The sequence below is a fragment of the Halichoerus grypus genome, chromosome 10, assembly GCF_964656455.1.
Source record: "Halichoerus grypus chromosome 10, mHalGry1.hap1.1, whole genome shotgun sequence".
Lineage (NCBI taxonomy): Eukaryota > Metazoa > Chordata > Mammalia > Carnivora > Phocidae > Halichoerus > Halichoerus grypus.
The window spans coordinates 19058822-19079327 of record NC_135721.1 but is presented as its reverse complement, the minus strand read 5'-3'; the positions used below and the strand labels follow the sequence as shown (position 1 = coordinate 19079327).

Below are 20506 nucleotides of genomic sequence, written 5' to 3'. Positions count from 1 at the left end.
CTGTGCCCCCGCTGGGTGTGGAGCCTATATACATACATACATACATAAATGGAAATCTTTCTTGGGAATATCATAATCAAATCCTAAATATTTCACCACAGTAGATACAAAATGACAGTACGATTCCCAGAGTAACAGAAGAACTGCAATAAGCACAGTACCAAGAAAATGTGTACAGGTCAAGCTCCAGGGCTTACCAACATTTAGCAAAACAAAACACATTTTCCTACGCTCTGCATGTCAGCCTCAGGCAGACATCAGTCATCAATCACAATATCCTCTGCCTTTGAGCTGGAAATGACAACAGATCTCAACACAGTTGTCCATGTACTCATTATCAAATGATCATGGATAACAAATTGCTGAAGGTTAGACCTGAAGGTACTAACTTCAGGCCCATTTCTCTTGTCTGTTACACATGCAAATGTTGTGGTTAGCACTTTAAATAATAGCTTTATTAACTATAAAATATTTCAGGCATGCAAAAAAGGTACTGAAAATAATTTTAACAGATATACCCACTATCCGGCTAAAGAAATATTACATTACAAATTCAGTTAGCACTTCCCCTACTTTTAATAAATATTTATCCTTTTAGAAAAAGAACTGTGACTACACTCTTGCTCTCTCAGTTAAAAATACCTGTAATGAGCCTACATATGTGGCCCATGGAGTAAAACCAAGACATCACTACTCACCTAGAGACTCTTAAGCGACCTCTGACATATGACATTTACCACACATAAAATCTCTATCGCTGTCAATTTTAACAAGAGAAGGGAACTCTCCCACATGTCAACAGCAGTAGTAATGGAAACAGAAGTTAGAAAGTGACCAGAGCTTTCTTTCCGTCCACACTTTTCACTATCACTTAGCCAAAGGCAAAGGCCTCCACTTTCACCTTTCCTGTGTATTGCCAGCCCAGCACACTTCTCATTTTAACATCTATAATATTTTTCAAGGCACTTTCACACACAGTACCTCGTTAACCCCACAAGATAGATAAGGCAGCTCTATTTATACCCCCTTTTACAGACATGGAAGAACAGAGCTATTAAGAGCACAAGATTGGAGTGAAGCAGGGCTTGAATCCCTGCTTCACTACTCAGCAATGTGAACTGCAAAATAAAGATGATAATGCCTGCCTCACAGCATAGTTATAAGGATTAGATTGCACAACGTATAGAAAGCACTTAGTACAGAACCTGGTGTAAAATAAACACTAAAGGAATGGTAGCTGCTACTACTGTTGCTGTTAATTAGGCAAGATCAAACAGCTCCTCTGGGCACCTGGGTGGCTCAGTTGGTTAAGCGACTGCCTTTGGCTCAGGTCATGATTCTGGAGTCCCAGGATCGAGTCCCGCGTCAGGCTCCCTGCTCAGCGGGGAGTCTGCTTCTGCTTCTGACCCTCTCTCCTCTCGTGTTCTCTCTCTCATTCTCAGATAAATAAATAAAATCTTTAAAAAAAAGGATCAAACAGCTCCTCAACACAGGAGCCAAGACTGAAACTTAGGTCTTCTTTGATTCCACACCACACAGCTTCATTCTCAAATGGTCACCAGGAGTCCTACTGCATGGCATAGACTCTACGTAGCATTTGTAGGCAATACCTCCCTGTTATCTAGACGCCATGGTGATCGCGCTAGGATTTTAAGAATCAAAAACCAATAGCAATACCAATAGCTGCTAACATCACCAAAAGACAACCAAACATTATATGTGTCTCATAATACTATCTATAAAGTCGTCTTGCCCCCCCACACACAAAATTAAATCTTAATCAAGCTTCTATGTCAAACTACCAATTTACATACATAGAGGGGAGAGAAATATGTTAAACTAAACAGAAATCCAGAATGTAACAAATTCTATAGGACAAACCACCCAGGTTCTTCAACATATAAATTCAAGGAAAAAAAAAAATGAAAGAAGGAATCTACAAATTTAAAAAGGATTTAAAAGACATTTCAACCAATCCTGGTATCAAAAAAACTTTTTTGATTCTCCCCCCAAAAAAGGCATAGCATCAGCCCCAGGTATTATCTGCTTGGGGGAGAGAATACATTAGGACATAACCAGAAATATTCAGGAATATTTTAGGCTTTCAGACATTTCTTTTTACCCCTTGTAAATCAACAAATCACCATTCTGGTTTTTAAAAGAAAAGCAATAACAATATTGCTTTTACTTTTTCTGTGCTACATCTATGATAAAAGTCTTACTCTGAAGAGTATTTTTTAAAGACTACAAATTTATAGGTTCTTAAAATGATCCTCCCCAAACCCCTCTCCCAATCTACAAGAGATGGCTGGATCAAAGGTCAAGGGAAAAAACAAACAAGAAAAGTCAGGAAGGAACACTTTTTTAACTGAAGCTTAAAAGAAAACCCACAGCGTGAACAGGATTAGCTGTCAACAGGAACCTTCCCAGAAGCAACCCATCCTATGATGAGATTTCAGATATCTTAATGAAAATTACAGCACCTCCGTGTCATCAAGAAGCAGTCAGTTAAGGTAAACTGAATGAAAATTAATCTGAAATTTCAACATGGGCACCTGCTGTAATGCAGATTGTTTATGTCAATGGTATTCTAAAAAAGATGTGAGCTCACAGAGAGCATTAGAATTAAAAAGAAGGAAGTGATGAGACTGGGGCAAGGAGAAAGTGAGGGAAGAAAATAAGATGAAGTAAGGGGTAAATTCACACAAACTATAAGCCACAAGGTCCTATGAAGTTGCAAGGGAAGGACTGCCCATTTGACTGAGTTCCCTTGCACGGAGAGAAATACCATGGGCTACAGGAGTCATGACTGTGTAATACAAGCAGACCAGCCAGTCAGGGGAAAGACAGCTTTTCCTGGTACCAAGACCTGAGGAAAAAGTTACTACATGGGTTCAAACAATAATGGTGATGAGGGCAGCTTGAACTATACACTTAAAAATGGTGAAGATGGTAAATTTTATGTTATGTGTATCTTACTATAAGAAAAAAAAATGGGCGGGGGGGAACAGCAGCAGCTCTTTTTCATTGCATGTGTGCTGGGCTGGGCATATTCCAAGCGTTTTACATGTTTAAACTCAAAGAATTTTTTTTTTTTTGGTCAGTTTATTTTAGTTCAGTTTTTTCCCCAGTTTTATTGAGTGATAACTGACATACAGCGCTGTGTAAGTTTAAGGTATACAACATAATGATTTAACTTATATATATTGTGAAGTGATGACCACAGTAAGTTCAGTTAACATCCATCATGTAGTACAGATACATAAAAAAAGAAAAAAAAATGTTTTTCTTTAACTTGTGATGAGAACTCTTAGGATCTCCTCTCTTAGTGACTTTCAAATATATCTTACAGCAGTCTTTAACTATAGCCATCATGCTGTACATTACATTACATCCCTAGGACTTATAACTGGAAGTTTATACCTTGGGCCACCTTCATCCAATTCCCCAGGTCCCTACCCCCAACCCTTGTAAACTCACAGAATTCTCACAACAACCTTGTACAGGTAGGTACAATTATTACCCTACTTCACAAATGAGAAAACTAAGGCACCAAGAGGTTAAGCAGCACACAACTAGGAAGCAGCAGAGCCAGGTTTCCAGCCCAGGGAATCTGGCTCCAGAGTCCACACTCCAAACTATTACATAACCCCTCAACCAGAATGGTGTCTCCTTTTGGGCAAGAGTATTCACCATCAGCCATTTGCTCATTTTGTGCTCAGTCTTAGTCCTCCAGGTAGCTGCTAATAGTAACAGTAGTAGCAGAATTACAACATCAATAAGGGCACTATGATAAAGGAGATGATAGGCTCACAAGAATTCTATAGTAAGAGTATAATAAGAGTACTAAATTTTATAAAGCTGTTTATTTTAATGGCCCTCAATAAAGGTTGATTGCATTATACCAAATAACAATTCCGTAAAGTAATTCTACCCCATTCTAAAACAATGCAATCTATATACTTAGCTTTCTGGTATTCTGGCTTGATCCAAGTAAAAACTGTTTCTAGAACATGGATTGAATGTGTTTAAGCAATTCTCAGAGAGTGCTGTTTCTGACTGGTAGATTTTTGATAAGAATTGGGCAGCAAAGTAAGTGGATACATACTCACTAGAGCGAAGCTATTCTATACTGCCAATTACAGGTAGACTAAATACTTTCACACTCAAGTACAGAGTCAGGTTAATATCCTCTTATGAAAATTAAAGAGGACGCCTGGGTGGCTCAGTTGGTTAAGCAACTGCCTTCGGCTCAGGTCATGATCCTGGAGTCCCGGGATCGAGTCCCACATCGGGCTCCCTGCTCAGCAGGGAGTCTGCTTCTCCCTCTCCCGCTCCCCCCTCTTATACTCTCTCTCTCTCTCAAATAAATAAATAAAATCTTAAAAAAAAAAAAAAAAGAAAGAAAGAAAATTAAAGAGCCTAACTGCTAAAGATACCAAGCAGCCAGCCCACCTCTCCATGGAGGTGAGCCAAGAAAGTATTTTCTTATAGGGCCAAAATTTTCCTCTGAAAGTGAACAATATGAATAAAAGAACCTTAGAGGGAAAAAATCCAACATACAATAAACATCTCATAAGAGGAACAACTTTATCAATAATCAGGGAACTGCAAATTACAACAATGCTGTTATACCATTTTCACCCATCAAATAGGGCCCAGATAGAAATGACTGATAATATCCAGAGTTGATAAAGTTGGGGAAAGCAGCAACTATAATATACTGTTGGTAGAAGTGTAAACTGATATAGCTTTTGGGGTAACATTTTGAAAGGACATCAATATTTTAAATGTGCATAACCATTAATTCCATAAGTATGTTCTCAAACATGTGCAAAAAAGTACAAACTAGGCTGTCTACCAAAACATAGCTTACAACAGCAAAAAACTCGATACCCAAATGTCCACCAAAATGGAGAAAGACAGATAAATTACAGAATATACATCTAATGTAACAGCTATGTAGCATTTTATGCAAAGATAAAATGGCTCCTTCATATTCTGACATAAAAAAGTTCCCATGACATTAAGTTTAGAAAGTCTATGACAATTCAAAAAATATGATCCTATGGAAGGGTGGGGAGGCTAGGGAAGAAAGGAGGGATAGATGCCAAAAGGGGTCTGAATTAGTCAGAACTTTCAGTTCCAACAGATAAAAACCTGATTCAAACTAGCACAAGCAAGTTAGACAACTGATTAGCTCATTTAACTGGAATATATAGGGTGGATCTAATTTAAGGTTCAAGTGGATCCAGAGGTTCCAATGACTCCCCATGCTCACGCATGCAAGCATGTGAGAATGTGTGTGATGGTGCATTTCTGAGTATGAGAGAGACCGTCTGCTTCAGTCAGCTCTGCTTCACCCTGTATGTTGGCCTCATTCTTTCCTAGAGTAGACAGGCTTCCTTCATGTGGCCAGGCACACTCTATCTCAGTTTAGCAACTCCAATGGGAATGAGCCTGTCTCTGTCCAACATCTGTTTTTCAGTCTCAAGGAAAGGCTCTGAACCTGTATTGGTTATATAGCTATTCTGCAGCAATCACTGTGTCCAAAGAAACTATGACCACCTGGCTGGCTCAGTCAATAGAGCATGCACTCTTGATCTCAGGGTTGTGAGTTCAAGCCCCACGTTGTGTGCGCACCCTATTTTTTAAAAAGTATAAATAAATAAATAAATACATACATACATACATACATACAGATCCAGCCTAGGTCACAGGCCCATCCCTTGGCCACCAGGAAAGATACTGTGACCTGAAATGGGGGAGGGGGGAGCCTCAATTAACAGCTGCCATATAATTCACTACAGAGACTTTCACCTTTTAACTCTATATACTTCCTTTCTTTGAATTTGTTGTTAGAATATAGCTATGATTTACGTATGTGGTTTATTTTTTAAACTTAAATGAATGCTATTGGAATGCAGTCATAAAGAAAGCCTAAAGTCTAAAAAGTTCAGGGTTGATGACTTTAATAAAACTAGGAGGAAAATAAGCCTCATGTATAAATAAGAAACTGGGCTTCCTAATCCTGCATACTTGGCCAACATTTTAACCACCACCCAATAGTCCTTATTGAACCAAGAATTAAAAGATGAATGAAAGGGGTGCCTAGGTGGTGCAGTCGGTTAAGCATCTGCCTTTGGCTCAGGTCATGATCCCAGGGTCCTGGGATTGAGTCCCATGTAGGGCTCCCTGCTCTGCAGGGAGTCTGCTTCTCCCTCTGCCCCTCTCCCACTCGTTCTCTCAATCTCTCTCCCTCTCTCTCTAATAAATAAATAAAATCTTAAAAAAGACGAACAAAAAACTGAGAAAACAGATTTTAATTACTTAGCATTATGTTGATAAGAGGGAGGGAAAAGACTTCCAGGGATTCTAAGGAGAAATATTATGAAATCCTCAGACAGCAAAAGGTCTCCAATAGTGTCAGAAAAGCCCTTTATGCCCTCTCTCACTTTTCTCACCCCATAATGTCACCAGTCAAACAGTATATGTAGAAAAGCTATGGATCAGTCTTACTGAAACCAAATAATCACTTTCCACCTGTTTCAAATATATACTCTAAAGATGTTAGCAAACCATCTAAACTAAAATAATGTATATTACCTACCCCTAAAGTAGAGACATTATTAAAATTTCTCCTTTAATTGTCCCAAGGTCTACCATTCAACATTACAAGTTCTTTTTACAAGTAAAAATAAAAATCCCAGTTAGATTGACGCACAAAACAATTCCTCTTTACTTCAGTGACTCCAAGCAAGGCCTACCAATTCTGGTATTCACTCACCTCTCTAAAGCAAGCCAATTCTACTATGGTAAAACATTTATTGCTCACCAAGTATTTCTTGCCCACATTTCCTAGACCCTTAAGCAGCTGCTCTGTGACTACTACCGACCAATGGATTGCATAAGAGGAAGTGATGAGGGTCACTTCAGGGCCAAAGGCACAGTAACCAAAGAGGTTCCATGTTCCAGATAGTGCACCAAACATACTTTATTATTTTAACTACAGACCCCTTTTCTCATGTTCCCGGAGACTACGTTATAAGTTAATATTCCATATACTACAAATCTAATTCAAATTCCACTTCCTCCAGGAAGCCTATCCAGACCATGCCAGCCTCCTAGCATCATTATTAACATACTATGTATGTATACGATGGGTAAGGCATGATGAAAGCACTGTGCTACTGACACAGAACTAGTATAATAAATGCTCCTCCCTCTATAATTTACAATGTGGTTGCTGTAACAGGACACGTGTAAAAACAGAAATAAGTATACATGATAATAAATTTCAAGTGAGTGCTAAAAATAGTAAGTGCTACAGGAGTTTCCACATATCTCAGTTAGCAAGTAACTAGATAGTTATATATACCCATATGACATCTTTTCTATGATTTTTTTAATTCATGTATGATTTAAAGCAAATGAGACTCCCTTATGGAGATTATAATCTCCTTGAAGGGCAGGAACCCTAAGATATATATAGTAACTTCCTGGCTCCCCAAAGCACCATCAATCAATAAGTATGCAATAAAAATTTATTGAGAAGAATGGGCTGAGAAGTTAAAACAGAAGTATAGGAATCCCCAAGACATTAGGAATTTGTGTCTCAAAGATGACAAAGGAGACAGAGGAAGGAAGACAAGTTTTTCTGTTATCCATGGCAGGTAGAACTCAACACTGGAGAACAATGACTCACCAGGCTTCCCCAGACTTTTGAACATAGCCCATGACAGCCAACTTCTTACGCTGTAGGACTACATGGTCTCCAGGCAATATCTGATTTCCAATTCAATTTCCCAAATACCCTGAAACCAGTAAAGAGAATCCCTAGATAATATGTACAAGTAATCCAGGCACACATTAAAAAAAAAAAAAGGTCTCTTTCTCGAAGTACATTAATAAGTAGCATTATGATTTAATCAATGTGATTTGTCAAATATTTTACTATGTGGATGCAGAGGACACACCCTGCAGAGGACAAAATATAAAACATAATCCCCTTTTGCCATTCTCATACCCTAATTTGGGAGATAGGACACATGAAAACAAAAAATTCCACACAGTACAAGGCAGTAAAGTGTCAAATGAATAATAAGGAAAATAAATATTAAAAGAGTTCATAGAAGGAAGAGATTACTTTCAAATTTCATATTCTGAACAATTCACAAGCAAGGTGGAATCTCAGCTGAGCTTTAAAGGATAAGTACAATTTCAAGAGGCATAGAGTAAGATAAGAGAGAACATTCCAGGGAAAGGACTATGTAAAGCAGTAGAAACAGAGAAGCCAAAGGGATGTTTAAGGGACAGTAAACTGACAATTTATTTCGAACAGTTTACTAGGGGAGAATAGTGGGAAATGAGACCAGAAATGCAGGTTGGTGCCAGACACTGGAAAGCTTTAAATGCTAGGTTAAGTAACAATTTTACCTTGACAGTAATGAAGACCCTTTGAAGGTTTTTAAGCAAATAACACAATGAAAATAAAAATTAGGATGATCACCCCAAAACAAAATTTAGGACAGACTTAAAAAGGAACTCACTGGGGAGAGTGAGACCACCTTGGACACCATCACAATAATTAGGCCTAAATCAGAACGATGACAGTGAGGAGAAAAAGGAATAGATCTAAGCAGCTGATCAAACTTGGAAAGTATTTCTAGCATATGTCAAATCAGACCCTAAGGACTCTAGAAAGCTGAGAGTCAAATGCTAGAACGAAAGAGTTTAAAAGCACAGCAACTGTGAATTCCAGCCTACCCAGGAGGGTCTCCCTACACTTGAACTGATACTGGGCTCTGCCATACCTATATGCATTCCCATCTCCACATACCTACAAAAGGTCCACTCTTTTTGATTGGGGTTTAGGAGGGCAGAGGTGGGAAATGATATATAGGAGCAGCCAAGTGATGAAGGCCAGGTAGTTGTGCAACAAATAGAACTCAAACATCTGTAAAGGCCAAAGGCAGTGTAATCACATCTATTGCAAAATGGAAAAATAGACTGCAAATCCAGTCATACTGCAGGCTTGAGTAATGACATCAGATATATCCATTAAACTTGGCAAGAGGGAAGACTGGATGAATGGAGTTATTGAGGTCCCGGTCCTTAACAACAGAGGTTTTAACCTTTGGGGAGGTCATGAACCCTTTTGGGAATTTGGTAAAAGCTATAGACCTTCTCCCCAGAGAAATGCACACACTCACAAAATTTTGCATATAATCTCAGAGTATTCACAGACCCTCTAAAGCCACCCTCTAAAGCCTATCTAGAGACTCTTAGTCTATGAATTCCATGGGTTCTTAGTTAAGAACCCCTGCTAGAAAACACTGATAACCATTTTCTATCATATACTCCACAGTTTAAAAGTTTTTGAATAGGGAGCCATATATGTATATTTATTTATAATTTATATACAGTGCACACCAGATCAATAAATTATGTACCTTGTAAAGCACACACAAAAAATGGAAATTTAACAGAATGACATTTCTTATAATAAAATAAATAATTCTAAAGCACTTATACTACTTATTTATGACAAAGTTTTGTGCTATTCCTGATAAACACAATTATTAATACCACTGTTTTTGGTGAGAGTAATGTGATTGAACACGGTTTGTTATTTTTTAATTTTGCTTTCATATTTTGTAATATGGCAACTTGAAGTCTGGTTCTAAATTTCAGTTCATTTTTATAGTAAATAACTATTTTATTTTATTTTAACGGCTATCATAGTCAAAATATATCTATTTCACAAAGATGGGTAAAACCAAATGAAAGAACTGCATCACTTCCTGCACTGTATAAAACATGATATGATATTCAATTTTCAATCCCACTGACCATTTATGCAAAGGTTTTTGCTACAGTTCAGCTAGTGCATTTCCATATTTCCTGATGACAACCAGTTGTTCTTCCTAATAAATCAAATGGTATTGCTTTTTTATATTTTCAAGAGAAAGGCACAAAATCACTAAAAAGTATAAGCCAGTGAAAAACCACTAAAACCTTTTACAAGGTTTCTATACAGGTTAGAAAATTTTGTTTCCTAAGTTCAAACGTTTGTATAAAAACATTCTTAAAGTTACACACATCATTTTCAGCAATTAAACCCAATAATGATGGAAATAGTTCTAAATATTCATTTTCAATAACCTCTGTCTATAACACTGAATTTTATTTTGTTCTGAAAGGTAGTTACTTGGTGAGTCACTGTTAAGAACTTACCATCATGCCAAAGGGGGAGATAAAGTAAGTGTGCTTATTTTTCACAAATATCTGCTAGGCAGCACACTACTCACAGCCACTTGCCACAGAAAATGTCAGCAAATTTGGAACCTCTGTGCTTTTGTGAAAGAAAAATGAGTAAGTCACTTTTAAGTTTGACAATTCTTAAGACCTTTGCCTTAATGACCAGTTAACCTCTATGAAATATTATACAAAAGATCTGCATGGTGACTCCCTACTACAATACAAAGTATGTTAAGAGTCTACTATTTAAAGTAACAAATTGGTAAATCCAGTTACCCAGGCCCCTATAAACTGTAAAACATCACAACAGACTGGAAAAAAAAAAAAAAACCTTCCTTACAGATCTCTAACATTTTTCCCATTTCCCAGATAATTTTATGTAAACTGTACCGTGGACACCATGATTCTAACTGTGCCTGGGCTCTCAAGGGTCAAAGCTCTATCGGTACCCTCCAGCCAATTTCCCTCACCAGCTAGCAAAGTTTAAAGGAGTTATCTTTAAAGGTAGTCTAATTATATTGTCTCCATCTCTGAATTACTACCGGTTTGGCAAAAGACACAAATGCAGCACATTCTGTGACACCAGTTGTCTTCAACACTGTTCCCTCAGTGTAACGTTGGCTAGCAGTTCAGTCAAATAATAGACAGGGCTAGAACAAGGTCCAAGACTCTTCATGACATATCCTGCCTTAAATCCTTTTTTGGAACATGGCAGGGCATAAATAAATCAGTAAAATAAATCATGAACTATATTGAGAGCCAGGGACTTTCAACTTACATGACCAACCTCACTTATACAGAGAAATACACTTATATTTTTACAAGGAGATGACATTTTTACACTTAAAAAACAAGTCCACTGCATAAATGCCAAATGATAATACTCTATTTAAAAAAAACAGCTACTGCTTTAAAAAAAAAAAAAAGTATAAGCCAGTGAAAAAGATTTTGTACTAACTCCTATCAAAAAAAACACATAATCTGTTCTCAAATATACATAAAAACGAGTGAATAAGTTCCTAGTGTGGTAAGCCTTACATATGGAATCATTTCAAAAACTATGAAAATATAAAATTTGGGGTGTAAAACCTGCCAAAAAAAATCTATGTAAATTTGGAAAACTGACATTTCTCATAGATCTCATCCAGATCTGCAGACTTCGCTGTTCCCCACCACCTCCCTCCATTAAAACCCTGCAATGTCTTGCTCCTGCACCTACAGCATCTGGTTCCCTCCTCCTCCTTCAGCTGGTGCCACCCTCCTCCTTGCACTTTCCCCTTTCATTACTCCTAAATAATCCCAAGCTTTTCTGTCCTTTCATCTTTGCTATTTAATCTTCCTTAATATACTGCTCTCCTCACCCTCACTCACATACAAATCATCCCCTGCCTTCAATGTTCTGGTCCACCCAGAGCCCTGCATGAAACCTCCCCTGATCACTCTCAAATGAGAATAACTGCTCCCTCTCCTGAATCCTCAAAGTACTATTTCATACCTCTCTCATAGCACTCATCACATTCAATCAGTATTATAGGTATTTGTGTGTTCGTCTTATCACCTCTCTTAGGTCATAATCTCCTTAAGAACAGGATTTGTATCTTATCTTTTAACTTCCCTATCTTTTAACAACACAGCACCTTGAACAAAGTAGGTACTTATATAACTATGTCTTGAATGAATGAGTGGCTACTTAGAAATTCAATTACAGACTTCCTGTACCACCTGGAATGGAGATGGAGGTATGAGATGACAAGCAACTTTTCCCCCTGATTTCCTCCAAACAAACTCACCAAAGTAAAGCCAGTGTTACACATACAGGTGCTTTCAAAAAGCAAGGACATTTCATCCTTCACCTATCTGGTCAAATATGGTGTAATATCTTATATACACTCACATAGAGTATCTTCCATTAAACAATCAAATCTATATTTGATAATAAAAGCATGTAAATATTTTAATCATATAGGCAAACTAAAACTTTAAGATGTACTATATTAAAGCTATCAGAATGAGATCAACCATTCAAAGCACAAGCGGAGGGGCGCCTGGGTGGCGCTCAGTTAAGTGTCCGACTCTTGATCTCAGCTCAGATCTTGATCTCAGGGTCTGAGTTCAAGCCCAACACTGGGCTCCACGCCCAGCGTGGAGCCTACATTAAAAAAAAAAAGTACAAGTGGAAACACAGAGAATGACCAAGCAATTTATTCCAAATGGAAAAAAAAAACAAAAACAAAACAAAAACCACCCGAGCTTTAGCTATTTAAATGCTAACGAAACTTGAGAGGCAGAATTTTATTGCTAAGAATCCAAAACCAACCATTCAAAGATAAGCTTACCTAGACAGAAGCACCAAAGAATCAACATTACTGAAGTACAAAGGTGAGATGAGAAACAGCACAAAAATCTTAAAGTGACACTATCATTAAGCAACTGGTATATATGGGCTCCTGAGTCATCAGAAAGCAAGGAGATTACAGGAGTCTCCACTGCACATGTAAGGAACAGAGAAAGCCCAGAAAGGAAAGGAGGGCTTCAATGTGGCCAACTGTGGCAAACACTCTTGGAGAGAAGCCAGTTCAAAGGTGACGGAGCACCTGACTGTCGCAGTTGGTTAAGCCTCAGACTCTGGATTTAGGCTCAGGTCATGGTCTTGGGGTCGTGAGATCGAGCCCCTGGGAGTCTGCTTCAGACTGCGCGCGCCCTAAGTAAATAAATAAATAAAATTTTTTTTTTTTTTTAAAGATTTTATTTATTTATTTGAGAGAGAGAGAATGAGAGACAGAGAGCATGAGAGGGAGGAGGGTCAGAGGGAGAAGCAGACTCCCTGCCGAGCAGGGAGCCCGATGCGGGACTCGATCCCGGGACTCCGGGATCATGACCTGAGCCGAAGGCAGTTGCTTAACCAACTGAGCCACCCAGGCGCCCCTAAAATTTTTTTTTTTTAATAAATAAAGTAAAGGGATGCCTGTGATTTCAGGTCAGAAGACCCTGACTCAAATGTCATCCCTAATACCTACAAGCTGTGCAATCTTACACCAACCACTTAACCACCCTGAGCCTTGTTTCCTCGTTTATAAAATGTAACATGCAAAACAAGCACAGTACCTGAGTACAGTGTGTCTCGGAGACAGCACTCAAGAAATATTTGCTGACTCTGAATAAGGGCCATACAAGAAAAGCAGACATTTCTCTCGAGGCACTTTTGTAGTTTTTGAGAGAACAGCCTTAAGTAATTCCTGATTAATACTTTATTGCAATATTTGACAATTTTTGGCCAAAAAATAAAAATACTCCTTTCCTCCTCACTTACACATTACTTAAAAGCTTACTAAAATTCTTAAAATTTAAAATCTTTGTAGTAACTTTCAAATACTAAAACAAAACAAAACCTCTCATAAGGAAGCCTGGAAGCCAAATACCTGGGTTCTTGCCTAAGTAATGCCACTAAGTACGTGACCCATGAAAATTATTATATTTGCCTGGCCTTAGTCTTCTCATCTGTAATATTAAGGAGATTGTGCTAAATTACCATTAAGGCCCCTTTAAGTGGTGTGGTTCTAATTGGGTGATGGGCATTAAGCAGAGCACTTGATGTAATGAGCACTTGGTATAATATGCAACTGATGAACCACTAAATTCTACCCCTGAAACTAACAATACAGTATATGTTAACTCAATGAATCTAAATTAAAAAAAATTTTAATACATTATTTTTTAAAAAATTGTGTGGTTCATGCCATCTCAAGGACTGTTCCAACCTAATTAGGAAACAATTCAACATACAATTTTAAAAAAAGGATTTCTTTCCAAAAGAAAGAAAAAGAAAAAGAAATAAGAAATAAGAAATTTAATATTATTGAAAAAACTGAGCAATTGATGCTAAGGGAGTGATAAAAATCGCGCTTTCTAGAGAACAGACCTACTCTGACCCTGTTTTTGAAGGTCAAGCGATAAAGGAAAAGGAAACAATTTAAATAAAGAAAATGAAACATATAAAATCAAAGCAAGATATGTACAGGTGATTATAACACTTTCTTCACTTGTGTAGCACTTTACAGTTTACAAAGCATTTCTACACATGCCATCTGCAGCAAATTTTCTGGAATGAGAAATATAAGTACTGCTTAAATTATTTACATTTGATAAATTTGCCCACAGAAAGTCTCCGCTACAAACAATAACATGAAAAACCATTTTGGAAAGGAATTTTTTAAGCATTTCTGTGTAGGATGAATTAGGCAAACGCATGCAAACAGCTATAAACCTACAAATCAAAGAATTTAGCACAAGGAAAAAATGTGAAATCAGTCCAATATGCTGATTTAATGATAAAGAAACTCAGGCCCCCAGAATCGATGTGACTCTCTTCACTCCATGTGCAAAATGACAGGAGGACCAGATTGAAGAACCAGAAATAAAGGGGGAAATCCAAATTGCAGAGAAAAGAATCAGAATTTGGTGATGGATTAGATAGTGGTATGTTTTGGTAACATTAGTGTAAGAAAACATTATTAAAGTCTTACTTTGTGCCAATCATTATGCTAGACCTATTTTGTTATTTAATAATTTAAAGATCATAACAATATGAGGGGTAAGTACATTATTTCGATTTTACACATGAAAACCTGGGGTTTAGTATGGTTACATAACTAGCCCAAGGTTATATCTACTAAGTATCTGGAAGAGCCAGGACATCATCCCTTTCTGAAGTCAAACCGCCATTTCCAAAAGAAACCTAAAACTTGCCTCAAAAGTATAAACTAGAAGAGCAAAGTTAAAGTATCACTCTGGAAACAGTGGACACCGCAGTATTATTAGAATTCTAGTCCTGTTTATAGTTGTATTTTGCCTCTTCGCCTGCACCTAATGTTATCAGTCTCATCTGTCTGTTCCCAATGGTCGGGTCAAGGATGTCTCAGTAAAGCTAAACTTCCCGGCTCTCTACACTAAAACATCCATGGGGAGAGATTAGATCAAAATATATGTAAGATGAGGGTGACTAGAGGGTGATTAATTTCAAGTCTTACACAACTCAAGTGACTATAGCTTCTGTTTTGGCATAAGCTATTTATCTTCAAAATATGGTAACTATACTAAGCTTTTCTAAAAGCCTGTCACTTCAAGGAGCCTCAAAAATACTGTGCTGCAGATGGGGGTATGGGGGAGGAAGCATGGATACAACAACCCACTCTGCTTGCACCTCCGAATTGGATTTATATGTTGATGTCAGTGTTTTGTAATAATTTCTCTTCTTCAACCACATATCCTGTGGAAATATAAAATAACCATTTTTCTATATTCCAAATATCTATAATCCAAATACTGTACACCCATAAAACACTGTCCAGAACTACAGAAAAATTCCTGCACTTCTTTAAGCAACCAAGTACAGTACCCAGTTGCCACTAGGCCATTTTACGACCTCTAACCCCATATGTTGAGAGAAAGGTACAAAGTCTAGCTAAAATATAAAGAAGGGAGAAGAAGGAAAGGCTTGAAATGACTAGACCTCATCTCAAAGAAAAGAGGTCAGAGGCCACAAGGCCCAATCTCAGTGACCAATGACCAAAGGCTAAACTAGTGGTTAACCGAGGAAAGAAGCAACAAGGAAGTCCTTTCCTGTATATACAGTCTAGTCTGTCCCAGTGGGTAGGAAAGTTGTACACCATGGTGAGAAATTTGTGCAGCTCTGAAGCCCAGACCTGATTCAACTCCTGGATGGCATGAATTTTCACCCAGTCCCACACTCCCATCTGTGCCTGGTATTTGCAGGTAATGTAAAAAAGAAGCCTACCACGTGGTTTTGGACCTCTGCCAGGAAAGCAGTTGATGGCCCTCTGAGAATTCTTGTGATTATCCTATGTAGAAGGCAAAAACCACTACCAAGATAATAATGAGCATCCTAGGGATCTCTTCCCGTGCCCCAAGACTTTCAGGTAGTGTGTGCTTATACTGACCTCCTATACTTGCCCTAAAATGAAAGCTATGTCAGGCCATAGGGTTTAAGGCCAACTAACTCCAAAAGATATGCCACATTATATTCAAACAATGTGGAGCCCTTGGAGGATGAGGCAAAAAAAAAGAAACTAAAGTAAGGAAAAGAGGTAGTCTCTCTCTAAGAGAAGGTATATAAAATTGATGACAACAAATAAGGGAGGGCTAAAAGTCTTTGAAAAACAATTAGAAATCACACTGTGATATATAATCCAAGAGAGAAAAGATTTTCAAGGAATGTCCAATATCCTCTCTCCCACACTCCACCTTTCAGCACCTCTACACCACGCTCATCACTTACTCAACATTTAGTCCTGGTGAAGACCAGTCATTGGATTAGCAGGATCAAGAGTACATGCAGAGAACATTCCATCCTGAGAACATCTTTAAATTATTTAGGCTTGTTTACCACCCTTCCCTATAGAGTAAAAGCATGAAATGTTGCCAGCACTTTCACAATATATACCAGTCAGCACCATAGCAACCCAATCCTCTGCCCACCAAAAGATTAACACATACACACAAAACAGGAAATTCAACAAAAATTAAATTTGACCCTAGACTCCCTCAACAGTTAAATGTCTTAAGTAGTAGCAGTATCTTTATATCACACCCACTTCATGCTACCCTTACAGCTTCCTGGCATAAGCAAATTCTTGGGATTATACAAACTGCTGCTTCTGTTTCCAGCCCAGATTTCTAGAAATGAAACCCTAGAATTGAGGGAGAAAGAAAAACAAATGTTGGCAGAAAGAGGGAGGAAAATGCATTGTCTATATAATCCCAGTTTAAGTGGAACAATCACCATTAGTTCCATCAAGCACTTTTTTTCAATAAAACCACTTACCCAAAAATGCAGATCTAAAATACTCCCTTGGCTTAAACCACACAAAAAGCAATTTAATAGACACAATCCTACAGATTTTCTCAGAAAGAAATGAGGAAGAGATTTTGACAAACTATGTCAAATTCAAGTTTTGCACCTTATACCTCAAACTTCCTTATGAGTTAAATAAACGTAATAAATGAGCAGTGTAAAATGTCTACAAAAATCAAACCAAACACCTGTTCTTATAAGCAACACCCCTCCATTTTCTCTCCAAACCATGCATTTCCCTATTCAGGTCCCCTTTTTGATCCACTGTTCCCAAAGCATGAAGTCTGAATAAGAAATGGAGGGAAAACGTTTCAGATGCTAGTTCACAAAACCAAATTAGACCTTCCCACAAAGTACAGGAGATAAAATAGAAACACATCCAAATTGTATCTAGTTTATGACAAATAATTCAAGGAATGACCATTTATTAAGCTCAATCAAACCCCACTGCTACCTTTCACCCAAAACTATTTCTAGTTCAAGAGCCAAAAGACCCAAGCAAATACTTTCTTTTCACATTATTCTCAACATGAAGAAATCTGACCCCCTTCCTACTACATCATAGCTTCTGTGAAACAAGCTGAGAGGCCCCTTTGGCCAACTTTTTTTTTTTCTTTTTTTTTCTTTTCTTTTTTTTTTTTTTTTTTTTTTGAGCCTAACCTCCAACCAATTCCAGAAGAAGAGACAAACCTCAAACAAATTTAACCCTTGATATCCATCCCTTCAGCAGCACAGCAAGCTCCACCACAGCGATGGTTTACACAGACACTTGAAGATTTCTTAATCACTTAAGTGTAAGCCTCAGCCCTCACAAATCATCACCACAGAGATTACTCTTGGCATCAACAGAGGGTGCTGGGACTGCAATTCGCTCAAGAACCCTTCATTCACCATCATCATACTCGACATTAAAAATTCGCCCTCTCAAAAGAAAAAAAAAGAAATGTCACCTTCTCCACAAGGACACCTGCCTCTTCGACGTTTCTACAGTGAACGAGGAGAGCCAAGCATGAAAGGCTAAAAGATCCTCCAGCTTTAAGTTTTCCTCCCCAACAAACTCTGCAGCCAAAGCACCGTGGACTGTCCTTGTCACACACACACAGGCTTTACTGTCAAACCTTCCGTCTCCCTCTAACATCGTCAGTGTCTAGACCATGGGGGTGACTGCTTTAAAAAGAAGCAAAACGAACAAAACAAAACAAAACCCACAGCTGGGCAGTAAGGACTAGGGACCCTGGTGTCCGGTTTCTCCGTTTCTCTTCCGAGAGACCGGAGGGCGGCTCGAGTTCTGCCGCTGACCATTAACCAGTCCCACCTCCCGATCGTCCAGTCAACACGTCGGCTCCCCCTCCTAGGTCCTTTCAGCAGACTCCTAGGAAGGGGACCAAACCCTAGCCCTACAGCAAAATCTCACTTATCCATCCCCTTTCTACCTCCGAAAGCCCTCGCCGGGAGAAGGTAAAAGCAAGTGCGCCGGGGTAAACAGAAGCGCCGTCGAAGGCTGCGCTTACGGAAAGGCACGCCATGGTCATCCCCATTTCGCAGTCCGGGCAAGCGAGACTCGGAGAGGTTGCCCGGCTTGCCAAGGTCACCGCGCGCGCCGGGGCCGAGGGGCGCCCGCGCCGACTTCCGGCTCCCCCTCTCGGCGGCGGCGGCGGGGAGCGCCCGCGGGCTGGGGGCGTCGCTCCCCACGCCCGGCCGGCGGCCGCGAGCCTCGCGCACCCTCCGCGGATGCTCGCCCAGTAGGCGCTAACTAGGGCAACTGGGAAAAGGGGCCGCGAAGTCGCTGCTGCAGCAATTTCCTCCGCGGGCGCAGCCCCCAGCTGGCGCCCGTGACAGCTGCGACCTCCGCCCCCTCCAGCCGCGCGAGGCAGAGGGAGAACTCGGGGAAAGTGGGAGGGGGACGGAACCGAGAGAAAGGAGAGCGGGGGGCGGAGGGGCGCCAGCTGCTCCCCGCCCCCTAGGGCCTCGGCGGCCGCGCGGCTCGTGACAGCTGCACCCACCGGGAGGCTCGGCGCCCGCCGCCCGCCACTCACCTGCCGCCGCGGCCGCCTCTGGGCCGCGCTGACGGGCGCCGCGCTCGCCGGGACCGAGGCGGCACCGCCGCGGCCTCCGCCGCTCCCCGGGCCGGGAGCCCGCCGCCGCCGCCGCCGCCGCCGCGGCTCTCCGGCCCCCTCCTCCGGAGCAGGGGTCCCCCCGCAGGGGGATGCAAAAGAACCAGACGCAGGCTCCGCTCGAGGGAGCAGCAGGGAACCGGGCGGCCGAGGCGCTCGAGGCCGCGGTCCAGCCGTCTGAGGGGAGGGCTCGGCGGATCGCGTCAGACTCCCGCTCGCCTGGCCTGAAGAACAGGCATTTCAGCCGCTCTCCGCGGCCGCCATGTTCTCCTCCTCCTCGGCCGCCGCCGCCGCCGCCGCTGCCGCCGCCGCCGCCACCGCCCCCCGCTCGCGGCCCCGCCCCCTCCGCGCCCCGCCCCGCCCCGCCCCGCTCGCTCGCTCCCCGCGGCCCAGCCCGCCGCGCCGCCCCTGCGCGCTCGGGTCCGGCCGGGCCGCGGCGACCCTGCGCCCACCAGCTCCGACGGCGCGCCCCGGCAGCGCGCTCCTCGCCCGCCCGGCCGCGGAGAGAGGAGTCGCCCCGCGCCCTCTGCCGGCCGCCCGCCCCAGGGAGGGCTGCCGCGGTCCCGCCCCGGCCCGCGTCCTAACGAAGTGTGGGAAAGGAGGCCCCAACTCTTCCCCTCCCCTCGGGGCGTTCCTCCGACTGCTGCCGGGAAGCCGCCTAGAACCCCAGGGTGCTTTCAGCTAGGCCGCCCGGCCTGCAGCCTCCCGCCGCGCTTATCTTTCGGAGAAGGTGGTGATGCAGCGGCGAGAGGCCCTGCACCCCCGGGAGGAGTCGGTTCTGGGCCTGGCCCTCCACTAATCTGTTGTATTACTTTGAGAGAGACACATCCCGCGGGCCTCTTTTTTTTTTTTTTTTTTTTTTTCTGTAAAATTGGGAGGTGGTTGCCTAGATGATTTCACAGACTGTTAGACAAGGGGAAAAGAAAGATCATCTAACCCCCTTCGTTTTACAGATGAAAAGATCTGACTGACACGTCTGGCTCTGCAATTCCGTGAATTACCCAAAATGTCTGTCATTGACAGAGATTTCCCCTCAAGGGGGCCCACACCTTTCTTTTCTACCCGCTTTTTTTTATTCTATAATGGAAGTACTACTTCCAAAAGTGGCGTGTTCCTTGTCACTGGAGGAATCAAACAGCTGCTGAACAGGCTTTCTGAGCCGTGATGGCCTTATCCGGAAAGCATCCCTCATTCCAAAGGCTGGCAATATAATACCTCTCTCTCTCCCCGGAATGTCCTAAGGATGAATGAGTCACTGGCT

At 41.1% G+C, this 20506-nt stretch overlaps 1 protein-coding gene across 10 annotated transcripts in view; it reads right to left on the bottom strand.

Annotated features, from left to right (window-relative positions):
* Positions 1–19558, bottom strand: part of NCOA1 (nuclear receptor coactivator 1) — a 239683-nt gene extending 220125 nt beyond the window's left edge. For 7 of the 10 annotated variants that reach the window (XM_078056046.1, XM_078056041.1, XM_078056044.1 and 4 more), the window contains exon 1: positions 19168–19558. The gene's annotated coding sequence lies outside the window, so the exon portion shown is untranslated. Of the gene's footprint in view, positions 1–18564; positions 18583–18642; positions 18996–19167 lie in introns of those variants that run through there. The other 3 variants (XM_078056048.1, XM_078056042.1, XM_078056043.1) reach the window with 3 other exon arrangements.
* Positions 19559–20506: the final 948 nt, after the last annotated feature.